The sequence below is a fragment of the Oncorhynchus mykiss genome, chromosome 10 (genome assembly GCF_057628025.1).
Source record: "Oncorhynchus mykiss isolate SJ-2025 chromosome 10, ASM5762802v1, whole genome shotgun sequence".
Classification (NCBI taxonomy): Eukaryota; Metazoa; Chordata; class Actinopteri; order Salmoniformes; family Salmonidae; genus Oncorhynchus; species Oncorhynchus mykiss.
Window position 1 is genome coordinate 80486867 of NC_143031.1, and position 7977 is coordinate 80494843.

General features: G+C 47.1%; 1 protein-coding gene across 1 annotated transcript in view; it reads right to left on the bottom strand.

Annotated features, from left to right (window-relative positions):
- The window catches only part of LOC110513305 (high affinity choline transporter 1), a 39331-nt gene extending 35737 nt beyond the window's left edge, over positions 1–3594 (bottom strand). The window contains 1 exon segment of the mRNA XM_090188070.1: positions 3263–3594. The gene's annotated coding sequence lies outside the window, so the exon portion shown is untranslated.
- Between the last annotated feature and the right edge of the window lie 4383 nt (positions 3595–7977).

Below are 7977 nucleotides of genomic sequence, written 5' to 3' on the forward strand. Positions count from 1 at the left end.
GGGGTGGATCAACTTTAATACTGTCAACTCAGTATATAAGTCGGGGGGTGCGGGGGGGCGGGTGGATCAACTTTAATAGGACAAATAGATTGTGGCTTCAATTAATGTTATTGTCTGGATCATTTCCAATCCTCCATATATTTATTTCTTAACATATCTTTTAAAATGTTCTTTCCTTTATTTTGTTCGTCTAAGTTTACATCAGGTTCAGATAAACTATCTACATAGACGGTGTGATTGGTCGACTTCTGTGATGCATTGAAACATGATTCTGTCTGTGTTGTCACAGGGTATAATTAGTCTGGTTGAACAGCCATACCAACACGTCTCCTCTCACTCTCCAGGAATGTCTCTCAGTAGTTTTCCAACGTTCTCCCCGACTCTCTCTGTGTGTGTGTGTGTGTGTGTGTGTGTGTGTGTGGTAGTGTGTGTATGCGGGTTAGTGTGTGTATGCGGGTTAGTGTGTGTATGTGGGTTAGTGTGTGGGTTAGTGTTTGTGTGTGTGTGTGTGGATTAGTGTGTGTATGCGGGTTAGTGTTTGTGTGTGTGTGTGTGTGTTAGTGTGTGTATGGGTTAGTGTGTGTATGCGAGGGCCACCGTTATACAACACAATCATGTGAAGACTTGAGTCTAAGATATCACGTTTCAGGTCTGTCCTACACCATACTGTCTGTCCTACACCATACTGTCTGTCCTACACCATACTGTCTGTCCTACATCATACTGTCTGTCCTACATCATACTGTCTGTCCTACACCATACTGTCTGTCCTACACCATACTGTCTGTCCTACATCATACTGTCTGTCCTACACCATACTGTCTGTCCTACATCATACTGTCTGTCCTACACCATACTGTCTGTCCTACACCATTCTGTCTGTCCTACACCATACTGTCTGTCCTACACCATACTGTCTGTCCTACATCATACTGTCTGTCCTACACCATACTGTCTGTCCTACACCATACTGTCTGTCCTACACCATACTGTCTGTCCTACACCATACTGTCTGTCCTACATCATACTGTCTGTCCTACACCATACTGTCTGTCCTACACCATACTGTCTGTCCTACATCATACTGTCTGTCCTACATCATACTGTCTGTCCTACACCATACTGTCTGTCCTACATCATACTGTCTGTCCTACATCATACTGTCTGTCCTACACCATACTGTCTGTCCTACATCATACTGTCTGTCCTACACCATACTGTCTGTCCTACACCATACTGTCTGTCCTACACCATACTGTCTGTCCTACACCATACTGTCTGTCCTACACCATACTGTCTGTCCTATACCATACTGTCTGTCCTACACCATACTGTCTGTCCTACACCATACTGTCAGTCCTATACCATACTGTCTGTCCTACACCATACTGTCTGTCCTATACCACACTGTCTGTCCTACACCTTACTGTCTGTCCTTCACCCTACTGTCTGTCCTAATTGACATAATTTGAGTCAGTTGGAGGTATACCAGGTGTACCTGTGGATGTATTTCAAGATCTACCTTCAAACTCAGTGCATCTTTGCTTGACATCATGGGAAAATCTAAAGAAATCAGCCAAGACCTCAGAAAAATAATGTGGACCTCCACAAGTCTGGTTCATCCTTGGGAGAAATTTCCAAACACCTGAAGGTACCAAGTTCATCTGTACAAACAATAGTACGCAAGTATAAACACCATTGGACCATATAGCCGTCATACCGCTCAGGAAGGAGGCACGTTCTGTCTCCTAGAGAAGAATGTACTTTGGTGCGAAAAGTGCAAATCAGTCCCAGAACAACAGCAAATGACCTTGTGAAGATGCTGGAGGAAACGGGTACAAAAGTATCTATATCCGCAGTAAAATGAGTCATATATCGACATAACCTGAATGGCCGCTCAGCAAGAAAGAAGCCACTGCTCCAAAACCGCCATAAAAAAGCCAGACTACGGTTTGCAACTGCAGATGGGGACAAAGATCGTACTTTTTGGAGAAATGTCCTGATGTCTGATGAAACAAAAATAGAACTGTTTGGCCACAATGACCATCGTTATGTTTGGAAGAAAAAGGGAGAGGCTTGCAAGCAGAAGAACACCATCCCAACCGTGAAGCACGGGTGTGGCAGCATCATGTTGTGGGGGTGCTTTGCTGCAGGAGGGACTGGGGCACTTCACAAAAGGAAGGAAAATTATGTGAATATATTGAAGCAACATCTCAAGACATCAGTCAGGAAGTTAAAGCTTGGTCGCAAATGGGTCTTCCAAATGGACAATGACCCCAAGCATGCTTCCAAAGTTGTGGCAAAATGGCCTAAGGACACCAAATCCATATCTGTTGGGTAAAACGCCACAGTGTGTAGTCACACTAGGAAGATGTGTGGCCCATTGCTTTGAGAAAAGGGCAACCAGAGGAGCACAAACAACATTGTGAATACAAACTATATTGATCTGTTTATTTATCTTCACATTGTTACAACGAAGACATAATATAACAACATTTATCAGTGTTTACTAAAGTTTCTCTTGTTTATTTCCCTTGTGTTGAGTGTCTATTCCCTTTGGAAGAGAGAGAGAGAGAGAGAGAGAGAGAGAGAGAGAGAGAGAGAGAGAGAGAGAGAGAGAGAGAGAGAGAGAGAGAGCGAGAGAGAGAGAGAGACTCAAAACAAGATACTGTAGTCTTTGACTTTTATCTCGATGAAAAAGTACAGTTATTTCCCCAGCATTTACAAGTGTTACGAACCAAGTTGACCTGGTTCAGTTGTGATTGGCACCCGTGGGTTTAAATTGGGTTGTGCTGGGTAAACCGAGGCATGCAATTCTCTTTAAGCTATTCTGGGGAGGTATGTATTCACTGTTACATAACCCCTGGAGACCTACTGCCAAGACATGCAGCTCTATCAACACATGGAAGGAGTACACACACACACACACACACACACTTACATACACACACTTGAACTCAATGCACCTTTTTAACAACGCAAATGTCATCACAAGCACACAGGTAGATTACACACCCACACACACACACACACACACACTACCCACACACATCTGTGACGACGCAAATGACATCAACCTACACAACCTCAGAAAACACACAAACATACAACACAAACACTCACACGTTTCTCTGTCCGTACAGCATCTTACTGTCAGTCAGATGAACCACGTTGACCTTTCAGCAGTAAGATAAAACACACGGTAGTCTACAGTAGCAGCGTCTAGGGGGAAGTCTAATACATACCATAAACGTATACATACCTAAATGAATAACAGATAACGTCCCAAATAGTGTTGCAGGTCTGTCAGTCTGTCTGTCAGTTCAGTCTGTTCAGGGTATTCACATAAACATGGGGAGTCTCTCCCGGTCACTCTCTCTCTCTTTCTGGATGGACGGATGGATAGACAAATGGACGGATGAAGGAGGATTTAAAGACCAACAGAGTGGTGACAGACAGACCTCTGTCACAGAGGAAGAGAAGAACAGAACAGCAACAGGTGTAGTCTAGGTCTGTCTAGGTGTTAAAGTGAGGAGGGGGTCTGGAGCTGTGAGGCAGGAAAGAACACTCTAGAATGATTGGGTTCTCCCTCCTGCCGTTATAAACTCCAGGGGAGGTGGAGGGGGAGTGTCATAAGTCTCAAAGTGCAGGAAGCTGCCAGCAACCGCTCTGATTGGTACTCGGTCAATGACGACCCAGTGGAATATATTACCATGCTCCCAAATTGTCACATAAAACCCCACATGTTGTTAAATTAGACTGCTGGACATTTTTTGTTGTTCTCTCTCTCTCAATGCATGGGGCTTTAATTGGCATGGGAAACATATGTTTACATTTTCAAAGCAAGTGAAGTAGATAATAAACAATAAAAACAGTAAACATTATACTCTCTGTCTTTCTCTCTCTCTCTCTCTCTCATAACTCTTCGTGTTGTTGTTTGTTTAGTGTTTTACAATTTTCCCACAAGTGGTTAGATTCTATCGATTATTAAATTACATTGAGCTGGTTTCTGATGTCTGCTGGACATGTTTAGATTTGATAGGGAAGTTGAAAGGTCAAATATACTGTAGGCTTTCTACTGGCAGGTTTACTCCTTCGCTATCTCAGTGAAACGTTTTCTCCAGGAAGTTGTCTAAACGGTATTACATGTGTTGTTGTCTAATTGTTGTCTGGTAGGTTGCTATACTACTTTCCTTCCATCTATATCATTTCAAAGGAGCGTACAGTATGTTGGGCTTTGATGCCTCATGGTTGAGTATTGCTCTGTTCAGGTAGACTGTGATTTTGCTGTGATCTAATAGCAGTGGTAGTGAGTTGACTGTGAACGCTCTGAGAGACTCTGGGTTGAGGTCAGTGGGCTGACTGTGAACGCTCTGAGAGACTCTGGGTTGAGGTCAGTGGGCTGACTGTGAACGCTCTGAGAGACTCTGGGTTGAGGTCAGTGGGATGACTGTGAACGCTCTGAGAGACTCTGGGTTGAGGTCAGTGGGCTGACTGTGAACGCTCTGAGAGACTCTGGGTTGAGGTCAGTGGGATGACTGTGAACGCTCTGAGAGACTCTGGGTTGAGGTCAGTGGGCTGACTGTGAACGCTCTGAGAGACTCTGGGTTGAGGTCAGTGGGCTGACTGTGAACGCTCTGAGAGACTCTGGTTTGAGGTCAGTGGGCTGACTGTGAACGCTCTGAGAGACTCTGGGTTGAGGTCAGTGGGCTGACTGTGAACGCTCTGAGAGACTCTGGGTTGAGGTCAGTGGGATGACTGTGAACGCTCTGAGAGACTCTGGGTTGAGGTCAGTGGGCTGACTGTGAACGCTCTGAGAGACTCTGGGTTGAGGTCAGTGGGCTGACTGTGAACGCTCTGAGAGACTCTGGGTTGAGGTCAGTGGGCTGACTGTGAACGCTCTGAGAGACTCTGGGTTGAGGTCAGTGGGCTGACTGTGAACGCTCTGAGAGACTCTGGGTTGAGGTCAGTGGGTTGACTGTGAGCGCTCTGAGAGACTCTGGGTTGAGGTCAGCGATAAAGTAATATACAGTACTACTGTAGTTAAATGAAGGTTAAAAAAAGCTATAGGTGCAGTACCATTAGAGTCCCCTTGAAGCCTACCATTAGAGTCCCCTTGAAGCCTACCATTAGAGTCCCCTTGAAGCCTACCATTAGAGTCCCCTTGAAGCCTGCCATTAGAGTCCCCTTGAAGCCTGCCATTAGAGTCCCCTTGCAGCCTGCCATTATATTCCCCTTGAAGCCTGCCATTAGAGTCCCCTTGCAGCCTACCATTAGAGTCCCCTTGCAGCCTACCATTAGAGTCCCCTTGCAGCCTACCATTAGAGTCCCCTTGCAGCCTACACTAGAGTCCCCTTGCAGCCTACCATTAGAGTCCCCTTGAAGCCTACCATTAGAGTCCCCTTGAAGCCTACCATTAGAGTCCCCTTGAAGCCTGCCATTAGAGTCCCCTTGAAGCCTGCCATTAGAGTCCCCTTGAAGCCTGCCATTAGATTCCCCTTGAAGCCTGCCATTAGAGTCCCCTTGAAGCCTACCATTTGAGTGTTCTTGAAGCCTGCCATTAGAGTCCCCTAGATGCCTACCATTAGAGTCCCCTTGAAGCCTACCATTAGAGTCCCCTTGAAGCCTACCATTAGAGTCCCTTTGAAGCCTACCATTGACTGTGTACTGACACAGTGTGCGACAGAGCTCCAGGAGTTGTGACCCATTTTTGTTGGTTATGTTGTCTTAGTTGTGCCTACTGGGGCATATTGGGGAGTGAATGCTGTCACCTCCAGGTAGGAGTTTGTGTCCTTGTCTGCTCTCTCGTTCTGACAGCCCCCGTCTCTCTCTCCTCCTGGGTGTTGCTATGACACTCCTCTTTCACCACCTTGGGAAAATATTCCAGCGTGTACCTGACATCAATGGCTGCCAGCTCTCTCACTGCTGCTCCCTCCCTCCCTCTCTCACTGCTCCTCCCTCCCTCACTCTCTCACTGCTCCTCCCTCCCTCTCACACTGCTCCTCCCTCCCTCTCTCACTGCTCCTCCCTCCCTCCCTCTCACACTGCTCCTCCCTCCCTCTCTCACTGCTCCTCCCTCCCTCCCTCTCACACTGCTCCTCCCTCCCTCTCTCACTGCTCCTCCCTCCCTCCATCCCTCTCTCACTGCTCCTCCCTCCCTCCACCCCTCTCTCACTGCTCCTCCCTCCCTCCACCCCTCTCTCACTGCTCCTCCCTCCCTCCACCCCTCTCTCACTGCTCCTCCCTCCCTCCCTCTCTCACTGCTCCTCCCTCCCTCCACCCTTCTCTCACTGCTCCTCCCTCCCTCCCTCCCTCTCTCACTGCTCCTTCCAGCGTTTAATGCAAGTCAGAAAAACATGTGCTCTCTGTCTGTCTCTCTGTGTGTCTGTGTGTCTGTGTCTGTGTCTGTGTCTGTCTCTGTGTCTGTCTGTCTCTGTCTCTGTGTCTGTGTCTCTCTGTGTCTGTCTCTGTCTCTCTGTGTCTGTCTCTGTCTCTCTGTGTCTGTCTCTGTCTCTCTCTCTCTGTCTCTGTCTCTGTCTCTGTCTCTGTGTCTGTCTCTGTCTCTCTGTCTGTCTCTGTCTCTCTGTCTGTCTCTGTCTCTCAGTCTCTGTCTCTCAGTCTCTGTCTCTCTGTCTCTGTCTCTCTGTCTCTGTCTCTGTCTGTCTCTCTGTCTGTCTCTGTCTCTCTGTCTGTCTCTGTCTCTCTGTCTCTGTCTCTCTGTCTCTGTCTCTCTGTCTCTGTGTCTCTGTCTCTCTCTCTGTCTCTGTCTCTGTGTCTCTGTCTCTCTCTCTGTCTCTGTGTCTCTGTCTCTCTCTCTTTACAGAGCTCTCTGTCTCTCTGTCTCTCTCTCTGTCTCTGTGTCTCTGTCTCTGTGTCTCTCTCTCTCTCTCTCTCTCTCTCTCTCTCTCTCTCTCTCTCTTTACAGAGCTCTCTGTTTAAAGGCAAAGGGAAAGGGAGGAGACCTAGTCAGTTGTCCAACTGAATGTGATCACCTGAAATGTGTCTTCCACATTTAACCCAACCCCTGTTTAGTATGTCTTATATAGCCATGGCAACCACCATATCTATCTCAAACGATCACCCTGTGCCAGAACAACAGGACATGTGGAAACTTGTAGTGTACCTGAGAGAGAACAGAGCCAAAACAGAACTCTTTCCAGGAAAGATGAAGTTAATCAGGGACAATCCTGAGAAAAACAAAGATTGTAGCTGGAGATGTAAAATCTTGAAACTGTGTTGAATAACTGGGACACAGAGACCTTCAGCAAAGATGTACGGGTTCTATAACTAGCCTAGTTTGACATGTTTTGGCCATTCTCTCTGTATGCTCTCTGCTTGCTGCCTACTTCCTGCCTACTTCCTGCCTACTTGCTGCTTACAGCCAGCAGCATACCACCCTGCATCCCACTGCTGGCTTGCCTCTGAAGCTAAGCAGGTTTGGTCCTGGTTGGTCCCTGGATAGGAGACCAGGTGGTGTTGGAGGGCCAGTAGGAGGCACTCTTTCCTCTGGTCTGAAAAATATCCCAATACCCCAGGGCAGTGATTGGGGACATTGCCCTGTGTAGGGTGGCGTCTTTCGGATGGGACATTAAACGGGTGTCCTGACTCTCTGAGGTCATTAAAGATCCCATGGCATTTATCGTAAGAGTGATGTGTTAACCCCGGTGTCCTGGCTAAATTCCCAATCTGGCCCTCAAACCTTCATGGTCACCTAATAATCCCCCTCCTCTCCCCTGTAACTATTCCCCAGGTCGTTGCTGCAAATGAGAATGTGTTCTCAGTCAATTTACCTGTAAAAATAACATAAAACGCCCTACCTACTCATTGCCTACCAGCTAACACATCTCATGTGACAGGGCTGGTGAGAAAGATGGCTGTATTCTGGGGCCTGATTACGGTGGACATTTCCTTTATAACCACAGGTCTAGGCTCAGTTTCAGGATCTCCCTAAACTTAACCAATAGAAACTAACTTAAC